At 46.8% G+C, this 20,556-nt stretch overlaps 1 long non-coding RNA gene across 1 annotated transcript; it reads right to left on the minus strand.

The window, feature by feature from the left end:
• Positions 1-468: 468 nt before the first annotated feature.
• On the minus strand, positions 469-19,788 carry LOC117089711. Its single transcript, XR_004439717.1, has 3 exons — positions 19,779-19,788; positions 5,611-5,614; positions 469-816 (listed from the first exon to the last, which is right to left on the minus strand). It is a non-coding gene; the product is annotated as an uncharacterized LOC117089711 (long non-coding RNA).
• Between the last annotated feature and the right edge of the window lie 768 nt (positions 19,789-20,556).

Raw genomic sequence — 20,556 nt, forward strand, 5'->3', positions numbered from 1 at the left:
TGGATGATAAAAGGATGGATGGATGGACAGGTGAATGGATGGATCATGGATGGATGGAAGACGGTTGGATGGATAGAAGGATGAACAGCTGAATGGATGGACAAACAGGTGAATGGATGGATGAAGAGGTGACCAGATGAATGATGCATGGATGGATGGATGGATGATGGATGGATAGAAGGATGAACAGTTGGATGGATGATGGATAGATCGAAGGATGGATGGATGGATGAACAGGTGAATGGATGGATGATAAAAGGATGGATGGATGGGTGGAAAGACGAACAGGTGAATGGATGGATGGATGGATGGATGGATGGAAGGACCCACAGGTGTATGGGAAGATGATGGAAGAATGGATGGATGGATGAATGGATAATGAACGGATGGATGGAAGGATGAACAAGTAAACCGATAGATGATGGAAGGATGAATGGATGGGTGGATGGACAGGTGAATGGATGGATAGACGGGTGAATAGATGGATGATAAAAGGATGGATGAATGATGGATGGATGAAAGGACAGATGGATGGATGATGGATGGATGGATGATGGATAGATGGATGGAAGGATGAACAGGTAAATAGATGATGGAAGGATGAACGGATGGATGCATGGACAGAGAGTGAACAGCACAGGGGCCCTCCTGCATCGCTTGCCACTCACCTGGATGTACAGGTCCACCAGCTCGCTCTGCCGCAGGATGTAGTAGATCTTCCCTGCTTGCAGCCAGGCATGCGCCTCCTCTTTCTTCTGGAGGTCAATGAAAATCCCCAGACTTTGTTTGGTGTAGTCCAGAGTGGATCTGTAGGCCCTGAAATCAGACACAGGTGTCAGAACAAGGGCTCTCATCCTCCTAGAACCAGTCTGCCTCCTCCCGTGGGTCTGGTGACAGATGAATCTGGCATGTGAGGACTGGGAACGGCCCTCTTGTGTGTGCAGTGTTCTGCCCTTCCCAGGCTGCTGGGAGGGCCAGGGTGAACACACACGGCATGGAAAAGATAAAGATCATCCTCCTGAGGGAATCGAGCACCATGCTGCCCTGTGGCAGGAGGAGTGTGCTAGTCCATCTCCCCTGCCTCCCAGACATGGCCTGTGTCTTCTCCAGACGCACCAGGAGCCGTTAGTGTTCAGAGGCTATCTAGGCCGATGGTTCTCAAGGTGTGCAGGCATCACAGTCACTCGGAGGCCTGTCTGTATAGCTTGCCGGCCCTTGCCCCCAAAGCTTCCGGCTCCACAGGCTTGGGGCAGGCCCCAGAACTCTCACTTGCCACAAGCTCCTAGGTGACATGGATGCTGCTCTGCTGGTCCAGGGACTACACTTTGAGAAGCGTGGCTCTAGCACACTGGCCCATTTTCCTTCTGTGAACCTGAAGCCAAGACTGGAGCCAGTCTCCCGGGTCGCCATGGAATCTGGCTCCTTCCCCGCTCTCTCAGTAAGTCCGACACTCGAGGGGCTGTGACTGCAGCAATGTCATCAGGCCCTGTGGGTGGGGTGGCCAGGGCCATGGTTACCCCACCAGGTCAGGATGCTCGGGGGAAGCCGAGTGGGCCACATATGGGACGTGAGACCTTGAAACCCTGCCCCAGGGAAGCAGGTGACACAGTTGGCTCTGTCTTCTGTGGGAGAGAAGCCACAGGTGGCTGCTGTGGTCACATTTAAGGGGACAGATGAAGGCCAGGAGTGAAGACTTGGGGCAGGCAGAGGTCAGATGACAAAAGCCACCATAGTAGGAAGAACAGCCCAGAGTGCACATACTGCCTCTGCTGGGGTTGAGATGACCTTTGACCCAAAAAGCGAGTCACAAAAATACCTAGAGAGATTAGAGTCCAGCAGTGAGTCCTTGGTCCACTGGGGGCAGGGTCCCCGCATCCCCGCCCTCTGTGTCCCTGGTGCAGCTTGCCATGAGTCCTTGAGAATTATGTGCAATGAAAACCCGGGGCCTGGAGCACGTAGGAACTCTGGCACTATGGGGACAGAGAGAACACGCAGGCCCGTGGCCCGACTCTCCTACGAAATCACCCTCCTGTCCTGCTTTGTCGCCCACCTGACAGCATGGTTTGAGGAGACTATGTCAGCTCAGCGATCCCTCAGAGATGTCTTTCCCTTTAGAAAGAATCAAAGCCTTCTAACTGGACCCGTGTGTATGCAGCACTACAACTACAAATGTAACTTCTGTCAGTATATGGGCCCCCGGGGGGGTACAGGAATCCATGAAATCCTCAACAGCCAATCAGAGCTATTGATCAGCTCAAAAGCTGCTACGCAAAATTAGTAAAGCCACCGAAGGCACAGGACAGGGATGTTGTACCCAGGTACCAAGCTCCGTGCAGGGAAACGGACCATCCCTGCAGGAAGGATGGGAAAGCTTCCAGGCCCCTGTGGCCACCTTCACCTTGGATGATCTGAAAACCCGAAGCCCACAGTTCCTAAAGGGTTAACAAAGCCCAGACTGCTCAAGCAGTCCACTGGCACCTGCTGGCTTTGGTGGATTCCTAGCCAAAGCCCCCTCCCAGAGGTGAGCAAACGAGCGCATTTCCTGTTGGAAAACCTGGGATGAAAGGAGGCATTACAGGGAAGGAAAAAACTAGATTTAAACCGACTCTCTTTTTCAAGCTCACGTGTAAAAACTATTTTCAATACAAACTGTCTCCTTATTCATCTGTAAAGCCTTGGAATTAAAAAATTAATAAATATGATTTAGAGGCAAATGTCTGACTTGACTTCACTAGATTAGCTAAGAAATCTCCCCCACCCGGCAGAGGCACACAGCCCCTCCCAGCCACTACCCTGGTCTCTGGGGCAGCTGGAGAGCCACGTGCCTTTGCTCTAGGGACTTTGGCAGAGGGTGGAACCACCCCCTCCCCGAGGCTAAACCTACTACAGCCTTCCCTTCCCCACTGGCTTCCCAGGCCTCCTCTGGGACCTTGTGCCTGCATCCCAAATGTACTGGGATGGATCCCATTCCCAGGGAACTTCCAAGGGCCCTTGGTGTGTCCACATCACCAGGCTGTCCACATGCGGACCCTGTGTGAGGGGAAGAGACAGAGCCCCAGAGCGGAGACGGGAGGGCATCCCTGAATCAGCCCCTCAGAAAAGAGCAGACCCTTCACGGACCTCAGTTGAGGCCCCTGCAACCTAAGGCTCTGAATTCTGCTACCCGCTGAGGGCAGTGTGGCCTCCCATCTCTGAGGCAGAGCACAGGGCGAGCTGCAGCCTCTCCCCAGGTCATGAGAAAGGAACCCACAGCTCCATGTGGGCCCCAGCAGTGGAAAGGATGTCCCATCTCGGTCGGGGACCAGGCGGGGGCCAGCATGTTCATTGGAAGAAGTGTGAGACAGCACAGCCTCCAGTGTCAGAGTAGATGAGAGGTTCGGGCCCACCTCAGTCAACGTCCCCCAAGCCCCCAGCCCGCACCACAGAGGGGTGACAGCCGCATCCAATGCCCACCGTACTCAGCTCTGTCACCTCTCCCGGCGTTACCCCAAGGCCCAGCTCATAACCAGAGGAAGCCTGAGCCACCTGCAAAACCCACCTTGTTCCTGCGGCTTCTCAGTCTCAGCTTCCTCTACTGATTCTGGCAAGAGAGAAAAGAGAAGCAATGAACACCCCCAGCCAGCACCTCTGGTCCCACGTCAGGTTGAGCTGGGTGTCGGTGTTGCAGGGTGAGAGCATTGCAGGGTGCAGGGGTTGAAAGTCATATCATCCTCTTCCCTCCTGGATCATGGGAACAACATCACTGGGGGGTGTACACTTTGTGTGATATTGGGAGTAACATCGTCTTCTGTGCCTTGGAATATTAAGGACAATGTCACGGGGGGACGTGTACATCTTCTGCAATATTGGAATAATATTATCCCCTCTCCCCCTGCATACTAGGAAAGATATCACAGAGTGGGTGTTCACCTCCTGCGATATGGGGATTAATACCATCTTCTCCCCTTCCGGATATCAGGAAGAGTATCACATGGGGGTGTACAGTGTCTGCGATACCGGGAGTCATATCAACCTCTCAGCCTTGGAATATTAAGAAGAATATCACAGGGTGGATGTTCACCCCCTGCCATATTGGGAGTAATATCAGCCTCTCCTCTCCCTGGATATTAGGAACAATATCCCAGGCTGGATGTACGCCTCCTGCTCTATGGGGAGTCATATCCTTCCCAGGATACTCATAACAATATCACAGGGCGGATGAACACAGCCTGTGATACTGGAACTATTATCATCCTCTCCCCCTCTGGATACTCGGAACCACATCACAGAAGAGCTGTACCCTCCCTGTGATATTGGGAGTAATATCATACGCTTCTTCCATGAATATTAGGAGCAATATCACCGGGTGGCTGTCCGTTCATTGCTATGTTGGGAGTCATGTCATACTCTACCCCCTGGATATTAGGATCAGTGTCACAGCGTGAGTGTACACCTACTGCTATATTAAAACTAAGATCATGTCCTCTGTCCCTGGATATTAGGAACAACATCACAGGTAGGTGTACACCCCCTGCGGTGTTAGCAGCAATAATATGATTAATTAGTAAACATCAATGATCGATTTTAATAATTATCACGCCAGTCTCGAGCTCTTGACCTCAGGTGATCTGTCTGCCTCAGCCTCCCAAAGTGCTGGAATTACAGGCGTGAGCCACCGTGTCCGGCCAACACCTCTTAACATCTCTTTTTGGACCTGAAATTTAGCATGTCCAAAACGCACTTTTGATTCCCCCTGCTATAACCCACTCCTCCCATAATCTTCCCCATCCCAATAACAGCATCTCTAGTCTTCCAGTTACTCAGTCCAAAATCCTTGACATCATCCTTAAAACTTCTTTTTCTTGCTCTTGTCATCCAACCCATTTAAACTCTCCTTTCTTTTTTTTTTTTTTTTTTTTTGAGACGGAGTCTCGCTCTGTCACCCAGGCTGGAGTGCAGTGGCCAGATCTCAGCTCACTGCAAGCTCCGTCTCCCGGGTTCACGCCATTCTCCTGCCTCAGCCTCCCGAGTAGCTGGGACTACAGGCGCTGCCACCTTACCTGGCTAGTTTTTTGTATTTTTAGTAGAGACGGAGTTTCACCGTGTTAGCCAGGGTGGTCTCGATCTCCTGACCTCGTGACCCGCCCGTCTCGGCCTCCCAAAGTGCTGGGATTACAGGCTTGAGCCACCGCGCCCGGCCTAAACTCTCCTTTCAAAATATATGCCAGACCTAACCACATCTCACCTTCCTCATCATTTCCAACCAGGTCCAGCCCTCATCATAGCGCTCTGGGTTACTGCAAAAGCCTCCCAATCACCAGGCACAGTGGCTCATGCCTGTAAATCCCAAGCACTTTGGTAGGCCAAGGCAGGTGGATCATCAGACGTCAGGAGTTCAAGACCAGCCTGGCCAACGTGGTGAAACCCCTCTACTAAAAATACAAAAAATTAGCCGAGCATGGTGGTGGGTGCCTGTAATCCCAGCTATTCAGGAGGCTGAAGCAGGAGAATCACTTGAACTCAGAAGGCAGAGGTTACAGTGAGCCAAGATCATGCCATTGCACTGCAGCCTGGGTGACAAGAGCGAAACTCCATCTCAGAAGGTTAAAAAAAAAAAGCCTCCAAACCCACCTCTCTCCTTCTGCCTTTCACTCTGCCCTGCATTGTACCTTCCACTCTCAAACATTTCAGAAAAAAAAAATTCTATCTACAGAGAGAGAAAAAGAAAGTACAAATGGAGTGAAATGTTTGGGGAACCTGAGGGAAGACCATACGGGAATTCTCTGTACTATTTTTGCAACTTTTCCGTAAGTCTGGATTATTTTGAATTCAAGAGTTAAACAAAGGAGAAAAAAAAAAAATCTCTCTTTGTGAATCCATCCTGTCTTTCCCCTGGCAACTTAAGGACGCTCTCAACTAAGCACATCTATTTTTTCATGAACCCTAAAAGAACCCTTGCCTAGTTTTGACTTTCTGTGCTTGGCAGAAGTGTGTGTGTGTGTGTGTGTGTATGTATGTATGTATTTCATATATATGTGTGTGTATATATATGTGTGTGTGTGTAGTGTGTATATATAGAGAGGGAGAAATATATATGTGTGTATATGAATATATATTGTATATTTATAATGGTAATATATATATGTGTGTGTGTGTGTACATATATTACATACCCCATAGCCTGTCCTTAACCAGTTCTAAACTTAGTGGGGAAAATACATACCTAAACAGAGAATTTCAAAATAATATGATGAATAATTTGATACAGGAATGTGTTACTATGGAACACGCTGCTAAGACACAAAACCTCCTAGATAGGACAATGAATGAATGAAGTTTTGCACCTATAGTCACCCCCTCTGATATCCCCACAAACGTTTATAGTTATATGCATTTGCTTCCCCCAGGACCCTTGTTTCATAAGGGTTAGTCCTAGAGCCTTAGCAAGTTCCTACTACAGCTGGCACACATGTCATTCGAGAAACAGTGGCTGAGTGAATGACGAGTTAAGAACCATTGTCAGCCAGTGCTCAGTGACACAACATGCACTGGTATGCAAATTATATTTTTGTTGAAAGCAAGGGCAGGATCACAAACTATCCTTCCAGAGAAAGCAAACCTCAAAAGCTTCTTTACCCTACTAAAGCGCATTATAAGAAGCTCCCCTTATATAAAAGAAAACCACATTCGTTATCAATGGCATGTAAACCTAATAAGCCTCCACCCCTGATGACATCTCTTCCATCCCCAGGGCTAGATAAAGGAGGTTCTGGAAACCCTGGTAGTTGTGAAGGTGGCTCCCAGCTCTGACAGTCTTGAACCCTGCGGGCGCAGAGGTCACACAGCAGAAGAACAACCGAGGGAAGCATCATCAGGCTTCGAATATGTTTGAACAAGAGACAGCAAATAGGCTTCAACCAACTGAAGACAGCAGAGATTCATGGTGGCCACCTGAGGGGTTGTGCTCTTAAAAAACAAAACTTTAAATTAAAATTAAAAAATTAAAAAAGGAAGGGCTCAAGAATCCATCAGGTCTGACTGAGACGTGTATCAGTGACTAACACCCCATATGGCAAAAGTACTCCGGTGCGCTTTGGGTACTCACAGCTTCAGCAGTATTCAAAGGCGTGCGCTTCCCTAAGACTAAGCCATGGGAATAGCCCCAGCAACACTGCCAGGAGAAACGTCTAACATGGATTCGGCTAGAAATACAGTTGTCTTTAACAAATTAACACTGAATAAATCCTGACTTATTAGAGCCTGCGAGAATGACATTCTCAATGATAACGGTTATCACTACAATCTCCAAACATCTGCGATCCTGCGAGGAGGAACTGTGACAGTGCAGGCCACATGTCCAGAATGCTTCCCAGACTGCCTGTTACAGAATAAAAGAAATGAAATCCCCCTAAGAATGTCTTCACTCACATTTAGCCAGTTGTTCCTTTGTGTGCATCTCTGTGCTAAAATGGCCATTCTTCCCCACAGCCTGAAGTCATATGCTCAAATAAACGAGACTCACATGAAGCCAGAAACGTGCAGATGTGAGGAAACCAACACAGCCGAAATGGGCTGGAGAGTGTGGCCAGGAGGATGGTACTTCCCAGGAAGCAATTACTTCATCTCTGCCCATGAAGCAGGCAGTTGTCACTGTGCCCCAGGTCCACACCAGCCACTCAAAGTAGGTTCTAACCAAACTACCTCCAACAATCAACACAAATACACCCACACGATTGGCTTCTGAAAGGACACCTTGCAACCAACAAGAAACTGTAAGCACAACTTTGAAAAAGCGTGCAACTAAAAACCTTGGAAAGGGATAAACACTGCCACATTTTGACTCAAATACTGTTAGGTGGTAGCACCGCAATAATTCACTGAAACAAAAGAATGAATGAGGAATATGTTTATACAGGAATCAGAGGAAGCATGACTAATCATTTAAAGAAATAGATCAAGAAACTGTTAGGTTCAAATGCTGCCGTGAGACACTGTCACGGCCTTAGGCAAATTCACTTGTCTTGGTCCTGTTTCTAGGTTCATCAAAAACCAGCTTTGGACTAGGGAATGTGTTGCTTTCCAAAGCCTTCCTTCTGTGATTCCAGCCCAGATTTTAGGACTGCTCTCCCACTTGGTATATGAAAGCACTTTCTATGTATAATAGCAAGAGTACATTTCTGTGTTGAATGTGGTTTGGGACCTACTCTATGAGGCAGAATATCATCATGTAGCTTTAAGCATGACAACAAGGTGCACTCTAGATAAGAATAACACATAAAATGTGGCCATACACCTGTGCATGCCTGGCAGGGAGATGGGGAAGTCTCATTTAATGAAGCCAGGGTGCCTGTTGCACCTTAACATCCTCAGTCCACATCAAGTTCACAACGTCCTTCTGACATCAAACCACAGGTATCACATACTTTTCCGTACTTTCTACCCAAGATTAAAATATGCAGAGCACCGTGATAAAGACGCCCCATCCCCAGCATGTTGGCTTTCATTCTGTAGAATTACATACTTTTCATGCAAAATGATCACCAGGCTGCAGCATCAAGCAAGACTGGGCTCCTTGGAGACAGCACGCCCCGCAGCAGCCACCATTCCTGTCACCACAGTCTGATGCAGCTGCAGAGAAGCTGTGGGTGAGGCCATTCACTTTGTGAGAGAGCTGCACAGGAGGGAAAAGGTAGGGAAGGTAGGGAAGAGGGCAACGTCAGGCCTCTGAGCCCAATCCAAGCCATCCCATCCCCTGTGACTTGCACGTATATGCCCAGATGGCCAGAAGTAACTGAAGAATCACAAAAGAAGTGCAAATGCGCTGTCCCACCTTAACTGATGACATTCTACTACAAAAGAAGTGAAAATGGCCAGTCCTTGTCTTAAGCGATTATATTATCTTGTGAAATTCCTTTTCCTGGCTCATCCTGGCTCAAAAAGCTCCCCCAATGAGATTCTTGTGACCCCCCACTCCTGCCCACCAGAGAACAACCCCCCTTTGACTGTAATTTTCCTTTACCTACCCAAATCCTATAAAATGGCCCCACCCTTATCTCCCTTTGCTGACTCTCTTTTCAGACTCAGTCCGCCTGCACCCAGGTGATTAAAAAGCTTTATTGCTGACACAAAGCCTGTTTGGTGGTCTCTTCACAGGGACGCGTATGACAGGCAGGTGCAGAGCCAGGAAAGGACCTGTGATGAGAACAGAAAGGAATGCACCTCCCTGTACACACACTCGGATTTTATGACAATGTGGGCAGGGGGCTGAACTGCATGCCTGAGAACATTCCTCCAAGTTCTTTTGCTTATTTTCTAAATATTGGTGTAAAATCTGAACTCAGACAAAGTTTTTCAAAATCATTTCAATCAACATCTTTGTCTAGTGTTCACCATCATGTCTACATGATCATCTAGAAAACCAACTTCGGGGGGCCAGGCGCGGTGACTCAAGCCTGTAATCCCAGCACTTTGGGAGGCCGAGATGGGCGGATCACGAGGTCAGGAGATCGACACCATCCTGGCTAACACGGTGAAACCTCGTCTCTACCAAAAAATACAAAAAACTAGCTGGGCGAGGTGGCGGGCGCCTGTAGTCCCAGCTACTTGGGAGGCTGAGGCAGGAGAATGGCGTAAACCTGGGAGGCGGAGCTTGTAGTGAGCTGAGATCCGGCCACTGCACTCCAGCCTGGGCCACAGAGCGAGACTCCGTCTCAAAAAAAAAAAAAAAAAAAGAAAACCAACTTCGGTTCTAAGGCTCACATTTTTCCTATAAAGTCCCAGGGATTTCACAAGGGAATTCACCTCTCATTCGCATCAAGAACACACACAACTACCATTAAAGAAATGCCTAATTTGTTTTCATAATTTTTTAAACACCCAGATTTGAAATACAACAGAGAAGACAACTTTTTCATAGCTCTGCTTTCCAACTGCGAACTGTGGGTGGAGAAAATAACCTACCATGATTTCTAACCAGCCAACAACCTGTCTTCCCTGGCTGCAGTAGGAGCAATCTTTCTGAGCTCAGGATGAAAAAGATCCCAGCTGTTTAGGGGACAGATAATCATCAGTTCTCAGTGGGCTTCCCGGGTTCCAAATCCCCATGTGATACGCGGAAGTAAAAAGCTATCAATGACGAAGCATCTGAACGCTTATCCCACCTCGCCATCTGCTTCTCCTCCCATGCAAATTTAAAATTAATAAGCCTGCTTTTAGAGAACAGAGTTGGTGCAGCATCTCTCTTCCTAAAATTATGGAAAATTACCAGCCCACAATGGCTTCTAATCAGATTTGAGTGGTCCCTTAGACAGGAAGCTAAAGTGCCTCAGCCCTAAACTGAGAAGAAAACAGAAACTGGAGTGCTCTAGGTTTGATTTTTCCCCCCTTGTTCTAACGTTGCTGTTCCTGAATCTCCTTCTACTGTCTTGTTTATAAAATGTATGAGAAACAGGGACATTTAAAGACATGATAGAAATGGCCACTTGTTCTTGGTACAAACTTTGTGAACATTATTTTCAGCTGCTGGGTTTTTTCTCCACAAACTGTGAGCCTGGAGTACATTTTCTCCCTCATGGTTACACATTCAGAATCAGGGAAGGTGGCTTTAGCAGTAAAGAGGGGAGTGCAGTGAGAAGTGACCGGACACTGAGAAGGGCAGACAGGGACTCTACCTTGGTGGCCTGCAGCACTCCTGGGCCTCGGCCTTTACTGTTCTATCTGTACAAGGGATCTAAAGGCCCGTGATTCTAGGCCACGACAGCTCTTCATACACACATATGCAAATATCACACGCCTATGTGAAAAGCGGTGACACTTGGCTGATTTCCTGAAGAAGTTATCTTGTATCATTTCTACTCAAGTACTCCATCTCCTTCCAGACAAGTATCTGAGGATGATGGGGTATCCCACAGCAATGTGTGTAACCTCTCCTGCTTATGATCCCTGTTCACAAGCATTTTCCAAAAGCATTTGGTGTGAAGTGACAGAAGAAAGAAGAATAAGGTTCTTTCAGCCCATTCATTCATTCATTCATTCAACAAATGTTGACTAATTATCTACGTGCCAGGCACTGGTGATATAACAGGGAACATATATTTTTGTTTTAACATAACAAAAAGTATGTTAAAGAGTGATCAATGCTGTAGAGGAAAATACACCAGGAAACAGGAAAGAAGAATACCCCTAGTCACCCTACACTGGGGTGACGCTAGCGTTACAAAATGGAAACAGCGGCCGGGTGCTGTGGCTCTCACCTGTAATCTCAGCTCTTTGGGAGACTGAGGCAGGCAGATCACCTGAGTTCAGGAGTTCAAGACCACCCTGACCAACACGGTGAAACCCTGTCTCTACTAAAAACATAAAAATTAGCTGGACGTGGTGGCACACGCCTGTAATCCCAGTTACTCAGGAATTTGAGGCACAAGAATCCCTTGAACCTGGGAGGCAGAGGTTGGAGTGAGCCGAGATCACACCACTGCACTCCAGCCGGGTGACAGAGAAAGACTCTGTCTCCAAAGAATAAAAATAAAATGTAAACAGAGAATAAGACACCAAAAGAAAGAACATGAACCATAAATTATAACAAAAGCCTTTGTAAGCTGATACTGTCCTTCCTGGATCCTTGTCCCTTACAAATGGAAAAAAAGGGCGAGTAGGGGGTAGCATCAAAATGATGTTTTAAGATGGCTTCGGGTTTCAGATGTCTGACAGCCATACTCATGTACTTCAAGGAAAAAGCTCTAGCTCTATAAGCCATCTGGGCAATGGTTTAATGTCTTTTGTTTTTCTTCTTTTTTTTTTTTTTTGAGATGGAGTCTTGCTCTGTTGCCCTGGCTAGAGTGCAGTGGCCGGATCTCAGCTCACTGCAAGCTCCGCCTCCCGGGTTTACGCCATTCTCCTGCCTCAGCCTCCTGAGTAGCTGGGACTACAGGCGCCCGCCACCTCGCCCAGCTAGTTTTTTGTATTTTTAGTAGAGACGGGGTTTCACAGTGTTCGCCAGGATGGTCTCCATCTCCTGACCTCGTGATCCTTCCGTCTCGGCCTCCCAAAGTGCTGGGATTACAGGCTTGAGCCACCACGCCCAGCCTCTTTTCTTTTTTCTTTTGAGTTTTTCAAATATATGAAAACGTGTGTGTTCATTTGGCTGCTCTGTGTCTGTGCACGTGCAAACTGTGCTAACAGGTTTTTCCATGTTTTGCTGAATTTGCCAGCTTGCCATAAACAGGCTTCCATGTCTTAATTGTCTATAAAGAGCACAAACATGCAAAATCAAGACAAGCTGTCCCTTCAATTGCTGCTGCCATGATGACAGTGAGCGACAATTGCCCAAATCAATACGTGGAGACTGAAGCTGTCCGGCAGAGAGCACAGGGTCGACTGCTTTTCCCATAGCATTTAAAGAAACAAGCGGAAACGGCTCTCCATACAGGACAGACACGTCCTTTGTTCTTTGAATAAATACTGCCAATGTCCAAAATACTTTCTCCATCACACTATATGGAATTCAAGCTCCTTCCAATACCATGAGTAACGCCAGTGATAGACTCTGTTTATCCATAATGACCCATTAGCATTCTTTTTCCTCTAAAATGTTGAAATAATAACATTGAGTGCGCACTCACGACGTGCCAGGCTCTGAGTTTGATCTCGTTTGGTTCTCGTTGAAATCCTGTAAGATCAGTACCATATTCTCTCATTTTTCATAGATGAAGAAACTAAGGCAGAGAAAGGCTAAGTAAGTTGTCCATGGTCACATGTTATTTAGGAACTTTTCTCCAAACTTTCAAAAGTTAACAACTGCCACTATTACAAATGGGTTTTTGTTTGTTTGTGTGTTTTTTGAGACAAGGTCTTGCTCTGACCAGGCTGGAGTGCAGTGGTGTGATGATGGTTCACTGCAGCCTCGACTTCCCTGGCTCAAGTGATCCCCGCACCTCAGCCTCTCCACTAGCTGGGATTACAGGCATGAGCCACCACATCTGGCTAATTTTTTAATTTTTATTTTTTCTAGGGATGGGGTTTCACCATGTTGCCCAGACTGGTTCCAAACTCTGGGCTCAAGAGATCCTCCCAGGTCAGCCTCCCAAAGTCCTGGGATTACAGGTGTAAGTCACTGTGCACAGTCCTACAAAGGTGACTTATACAAAGTCAGAGAAGTGAGCAGGAAGAGAACAGAGACTTCAGCGAGTCTCCTGGCTGTTGCAACACCATATCCCTCCTCCATACTGTAATGTATCTACACACACCAAGCTCCTAGACGTTGAAGGCAGGCCGGCTCAGAGACGGAACAGCAGTAAAGAAAGAGAAGATGCAGACATGCATATTGATTTCAGCTCGAGCGTGCCTCTCTGCCCTGCAGCTGCACAGGCAGAAACCAGGGGCCGTGAGTCTGAGGCAGTGTGTTTGGTTCCTGGCAGGTAATCTTTTGGGAGACCATCCCATAAATTAGTGTTACATTTCTCAAAAAGGAAGTGTGACTTTTATAGAAAAATCTATTCCATTTGGGAGAAAAGCCTAATAAAACCACAAAAACAAATTCAATTCATCTGTCACAAACTGAAATCCCAAAGCTCTCTGGGCACACAGCTGCTTTTCTGAGCTGAAATTCAACTCCAGCTGAGAAACAGGTTAACTTTTCTAAAAAGATTTCTTTTTCACATTCCTTAAATAAAAATTCCTTTTCCTCACTTGTCATTTTCCAGATTTAATGGCTCTGCTGGCCTTCCTCTCATTTAGGCCATGAGCACTGACTGCATGTCTGCTACGGCCGGGACTCCAAGGGAGACACCCTAGGGAACACAGATGACCGCAGCACAGAGACACCCTCAAGGAGCACACACGGGGAAGGCAAGATGATACAATCGCAGTCTTCACACAGAAAAGAACTTGGCATCCATAGCCCGTCCCATTTCTAGAAAACAACGATGCTGAGTCAGTAACATTTACAGAACAGCCTGCAGTGTGGAGGCAGGCACGAGGGGGCTCCATGTGGGGAAGAGCACCTTCAGAAGGGGCATGTAAACAACGTGGAGGCAGGAGACGGCCCCACGCACAAGGGCCAGCCTAGGGGCCTGCAGAAATGCCCATGCATCTGGGAGGAGGGAGAGAGGACAAGATACTGAAATGCTTCAAAATGAATAGAAGCCTCCCAAGAACCTCCCCCGAAATGGGGCAGGGATTTACAAAAGACCAAACCGAGCATGTGCAGTTACCTGAGCATAGCGCCACCAGAGCGAGCTATTCGAGGAAGAAACAGGGTCCCTAGAAGCCTGAGCCTCTACTCCCAGCTCTGCGACTCATTCACCCTATGACCTTGGTGAAGGCTCTTAGCTTCTGTGAGCCACAAGAGAATCACAGGAAAACAGAAGATATGAAAACTGCTCTGCCTTTTTCACAGAACTGCTGAGGGAATAAAATCAGATAATGGATTTTAAAATTCTCTGTGAATTACGAAGCAAAATACAAACGTATGAAATCATTCTTACCATTCATAACACAGCATTTTCCACACCCTTACTCCCGAGAGAAATAGTGAGTCCAGCCGATGTATTTGGGCAACCCCAGTATCTAGGCTTCGAGAGCCTCAAACAGCTCGTGAACTCTGACAGTATCACTCCAGCCCAGTGCTCATTAAGTTCTCTAAGACAGCCAACTGACATAAAATACTACAGCTTTTTCAGCTGGGCTTGAAGCCCTCAAAGCTCACAGCACAGCTAAACAATGAAGAGGTTTTCTGTCACTAGACTCAAAAGCTGGCTTTTGTAGATTCCCATAGAAAGAACGTTCAAGGCCGGGCGTGGCGGCTCATGCCTATAATCCCAGCACTTTGGGAAGCCGGGGCAAGAGGATCACCTGAGGTGAGAAGTTCAAGAACAGAGGGGCGGGCGTGGTGGCTCAAGCCTGTAATCCCAGCACTTTGGGAGGTCGAGGCGGGCGGATGACGAGGTCAGGAGATCGAGACCATCCTGGCTAACATGGTGAAACCCCGTCTCTACTAAAAAAAAAATGCAAAAAACTAGCCAGGCGAGATGGCGGGTGCCTGTAGTCCCAGCTACTCGGGAGGCTGAGGCAGGAGAATGGCGTAAACCCGGGAGGCGGAGCTTGCAGTGACCTGAGACCCGGCCACTGCACTCCAGGCCGGGCGACAGAGGGAGACTCCGTCTAAAAAAGAAAAAAAGAACAGCCTGGCCAATATGGCGAAGCCCCGTCTGTACTAAAAATACAAAAATTAGCCGGGCATGCTGGCGGGCACCTGTAATCCCAGCTACTCAGGAGGCTGAGGCAGGAAAATCGCTTGAACTCTGGAGGCCGAGGTTACAGTGAGCTGAGATCATGACACTGCACTCCAGCCTGGGCAACAAAAGCGAAACTCCACCTCAAAGAAAAAGAAAAGAAAGAGCATTCTTTTTTGTTGATGTTAAATTTCTTGTGCTTAACACAGAGAAATCATACAACACTGAAATCCTGAAAAGCATATCATAAAAAGCATTTAGTGACTGAAAAGACATTCAATATAACCTGTAACAGTGAGTTCCCCTCCTCTGTCCTGCCAGCTCCACTCACGCTGTGACCCTTAACAATGCTTTCACTAAAACAGAGGAAAATTAAGAGGACCGCTTACCCCACTCAGCTGACAGCTAAACCAGTGCTTCTCCCCGGGCTCACTAAAGATGACCTTTACCCAAAACCAGGCTGCAACAACCCTGTAACTGTTGACTAACAATTTCAAAATTCCCATATTCTTTATTCACTCGTAAGGAAGATGAACTGAAGCCAGGTGTCTCCAAGTCAGAACTAACAGAAGCCTTAAACGGGGATAGATGGCCCATCCCCTTCTTTGACAACCGGGTGATCTAAAGCTGAGCTTATGGAAGAAAACAGCCTGTTTAGTAACAAAGTGAAAACCAAAGCCTAGTCACCTAACCACTGGTCCAGAACTCCTGCAACAATCCAACACCTATATAGGATGAGTCTCCCTAACCAGAAACTCCAAAATCCACAACTTTTTGAGTGCTGACGCGATGCTCAACAAAATGTTCATTGGAGCAGCTCAGATTCTGGACTTTTGAATTCAGGATGCTCAACCAGCAAGTATAATACAAATATTCAAAAATCCAAAAATATTTTTAAAAATCTGAGACACTTCTGGTTCCAAGCAGTTTGGATGAGGGATATTCAACCTGCATTTTTTCCCCCCTCTAATGAAGGAAATTAAAAACGAGGCCCAAGCAAAGTCATTCAATCCATACTAAAGTCATTCAATAGTTTAAAAAGTACCCATTTAAAGTTAAGTGCTACCCACAGATATTTAAAAGGGTGAACACATACATGCCTATAATATCAGAGTTTTGAAAGGCCGAGGCGGGAGGATCACCTGATGTCAGGAGTTCAAGAGCAGCCCGGCCAGCATGGTGAAACTCCATCTCTACTAAAAATGCAAAAATTAGCCGGGCGTGGTGGCGCACACCTGTTATCCCAGCTACTCGGGAGGCTGAGGCATGAGAATTGCTTCAAACTGGGGGGAGCACGTTGCAGTGAGCCAAGATCACATCACTGTACTCGAGCCTGGACAACACAGCAAGACTCTGTCTCAAAAAAAAAAAAGGAAAAAGAAAATGAATTTAAATTGTGTTTTCAAATGGAGCCCATGTTCCCAGAACACAAGCCCTGCTCTATGCCCCCAGGGCACACAGGGTGCCCCTTTATCTTAATACTCACCATATTCCATGGCAGCCATTGGCACGTGTCTATCCATCGCACTAGACTTCCTGCGCATGAGGCAGGAATTATATATTATTACCTTTCTGTTCCCACTGTCTGACCTAAAAGACACTCAGTAAATGATTACTGAACTAAGTCAGTTACTAAGACATGTTAAACTTGTATTAAGAAAATTGATTTAATAAGTTTGCCAATGCAGCATTCATACCACACAGCTTAAATCTCAACCCACAGATTTATCTTGTGTTCTGCTAGATTATCACCTATTCACATTCAGGAGGCACCTAGTATGTGTTAGGCATTACTAATTGCTGGGGACCTAGCAGTGACAAAACAACATTCCTTGTTCAAAGAGAAGTTCTAGTATAAAGAGGAATAGAAGGAACAGGCTAGATTGATGAGAGAGCTAAGAAAAGAACAGGCTGCCATGGGAAGCACCTGGTCTTGTCTGGATGGTACATAGTTAAGGAAGTCTGAGTGCCTCGTATAGCATAAGATCATCTCCTCCAAAGAAGCGAATGAAGCTTTGATTCCCCAGTACCAGAAGTCACCATAAAGGTGCGTACAGCCACATGCTTAGTGTAGGAAGTGAAACCAAACACAGCTCCAACTCCCAGAGGCAACGGTCTAATTATGAAATCCTCTGGCTACGTTCAATTGAAACTCAAGGTACTCAAGAGGCCAATATTTAAGTGATAAATTAACCCAACCACTTAAAACTAAAGTAGTCTTTGGTTCAAGGGGTAAGGGTATAGTACCTTTTGCAAATTTATTAACTCTTAATATTTACATTTAAATATGATGATGATGGTGTAATAATAACTTTACTGAGTAGTTGCTATGTGTTAGGCACCAAACTAAGCACTTTACACACACATTTGCACGATCCTGTGAGATGATAATGACCCCTTGTCATCCCATTTCATAGATGAAAGTCAGGTTTATATAAGCTTAAAAACTTGCCCCAAATGACACGGCTAGTTAGCAAAACCCAGGCAGCCTGACTCCATAGGCCTTGCTTAAAGAAGTAATATTTATAAATGGTCCAGCACAGAGGTGATACAAACAAAAGTTCAATAAATGCCTAAAGAGTACTTCATACCCAAAATCGTTTCCCGCCAATCAAACTAGACTTACTCTGGTTCTGCATAACCAACTGTTAAATTATTGTTCCGTGAAGAAACGGTGGAATGGGTAGAGATCAGAATAGAGTGAATAACTGATAAATATACTTCATGGCAGATAGTAACAGGATGTGGCATTTGGCTATTTCCACATTTGTTTGCATAACATGTTTTTCACAGTTCTAAAGCACAAGAACCATTCTAAGCTGGTGAAAGCACAGGGCACATCCATGATCCAGGCCTCCAATTCACTGTGGAGCAGTGGTTCTCAACCTTTACGGTATATCCGAAACACCTGGGGGTTTTTAACAGCACTATAGCTGCCCAGGCTCTATTCTTGCAGATTCTATTTCAACTGGTCTGGAGTAAGCACGCATGCTTTTTTCACAGCCCCCCAGATGCAGCTAGGTTTGCAAACCACTGTCCAAGATGCTCTCACACTTCCGCTCAATTCAACACACACTCAATGAGATTCTAAGCACTACGAATCGGGCTAAGTTAACAAGTCAGACTCCACTCCCTAATAATATTGGCAAAGAAACCAATATCAGAGATTTATTCCAGTCCAAATCAAATAAATTACCGGGTGAAAAAAATGCCCTGGCATAGTTTGCCATACAAAACAACTTCCTGTATCTTCCCGGTCAGTAGCCTAGAGACTGACTCTGAGGCATGAGAATTCAGAACCAGGGGAAAATGCCAGTCTGAGGCATCTGCCACACTCCTAGCACACCCCCAAAAGTGCCCAGCTACATTTCACATCCACTGTCCTAACAGGATAGTGTTGAAATAGGGAAGAGCAGTGCAATACAGAAAACAGAGCCTGCTGGGCATTAAAAGCCTGGGGAATTCCAGTCCTAGCCCTGCTATTAATCGGTCTGGTCACTTATCTCTGGTCCTGGTGTGGCCAACAGTTACGAGAGAGGGTGAGGTATAAAAACACAGAAGTCAGGCAAGCTCCAACATTCAAAATACATAGAAATTAAAAACCCTTAAGGTGATATCAAGGAATGTATGCCATCAACCAGAAAAGTCACTGAAGTATTCCTTTTTCCATTCTTAAGAAATCAAAAGTGGAAGCAGAAAATTGAGCAATCAGCCTACCAAGTTGACTGGGGCAACAGTATACACTCACGGATTCTGCTCACAACAGCGGGGGTGACAGACCAACAGGAGAACTGCAGAGCATCCCTCCCTCCTCTGTCCACCCATGCCACCAGCACGTGAGTGCGTCCACACGCAGCGCCCAGTCTCCTGTTCCACTGATGCCAGTGTCCACACACCACAAGCCTACTAAGTGCCACATGTGCTGTGATGCTCCCTCATCTCATCACCATAGACATCCCTGCTGGAGGTGAGTATGTGATAGACAAAACTCACAGAGACCTAGGGAGGTGGAGACCCGCATTCCCACTATCGTGAGGGCGTGCTTGAGAGGGTCCCCACGACTGGGCCCTCCATGCCGCTCTCCTCAGTCATCATTCCCAGACCAGAGCAGCAAGGGGGAATTTTCTTCCTCTCACTATTTTCAGCCCCTTGGCTGACCCAGCATTCCCCAGAAAGCTATGAAGTCCTGGCAGCTCTGAGGCCACAAAGCCATAAACGCACAGGACACACAGCCCATCTGTCTCTAATGGGTCTTTTACTTGTCATGCTGGTCATTTCTAAGAGCAGATGGCTTAAGAAAGACATGGCAAGTTACCATGAAATGACCCCTCCACTACTCCCTGGGGGAAGGCTGACTAGAGAGCAGTCAGGCCGGCTTTCTTCCCCCACTCCCTGTATTCTTGTCCCCAGGGAGCCACAGACAATCCCACCAAATATAGGCAGGAGACCGCCGCCTCCTTCCGACAGCTGGAGGGGGGAAGGGTCCTCTCGGCCTTTCTAACTGCATGAAAACCAGACTGTGAGCTGTACTGACTCGGGTCTTACCCATGTTGCAGGCATGTACAACACAGGTGCCCAGTGGTATCATCAGGCAGAACTACGAATGTGCTTTCCATCGTTTTCATACAATGATTCCAGAACCGCTATCCACACAGCTCCAGTTCTCACACATACGACGTGCTTCACGGATTACACAGCATGTTCACCACGTCCCTCATCCGCTCCTCCCAGCAGCCTTGTGTGATCCCTTGAGTATACTTCCTCATACTGAGGTTTGAAACCAAAACTTTCCCAAGAACATCCAGCTAGTGTTAGAACCAGGATATGAGGGCTTCTGATTCTAGAACCAGTATTTGTACCATTATTCCACATGGGCCCCTCCAGGGATTTCTGCCTGATCTTAAAATGCAGACAGCAAATCCGTCTCTCTACAGTCCTGGGGTTCCCTATAGACAAGAAGTAAAACTTCTAACAGAAAGCTTAGACTTATTTGGAAGGCTACCTGGGGTATTTCTTTTAAGTTAGTTTGTTCATGTTTTGGAAAGATTGTTCCAATGGCAATGCGGGGCATGAAGTGTGGAAAGGATTCCATGATGAGAAAGAGAAACAATTCGGTGGCCTTTACAACAGTTCAAATGACGCATGAGGCACAACCAGAAAGGACAGAGGGAAAATGCATTGGAGAGAAATGCAAAATGAAGTCCACTCAGACCCAGGATGGAGAAAAGGGGATTAAGGATGATAGTGGTTTCTAGTTTGAAAGACGGATGAACAAGGATGTCATGAACTACTGCAGAGTGGTATCTGGGGCCTGAGTGGACCAGTTTGTTTAACCATTTACCTGCTG

This window comes from Trachypithecus francoisi, unplaced genomic scaffold, assembly GCF_009764315.1.
Source record: "Trachypithecus francoisi isolate TF-2019V2 unplaced genomic scaffold, Tfra_2.0 Contig00879, whole genome shotgun sequence".
NCBI classification, from domain to species: Eukaryota; Metazoa; Chordata; class Mammalia; order Primates; family Cercopithecidae; genus Trachypithecus; species Trachypithecus francoisi.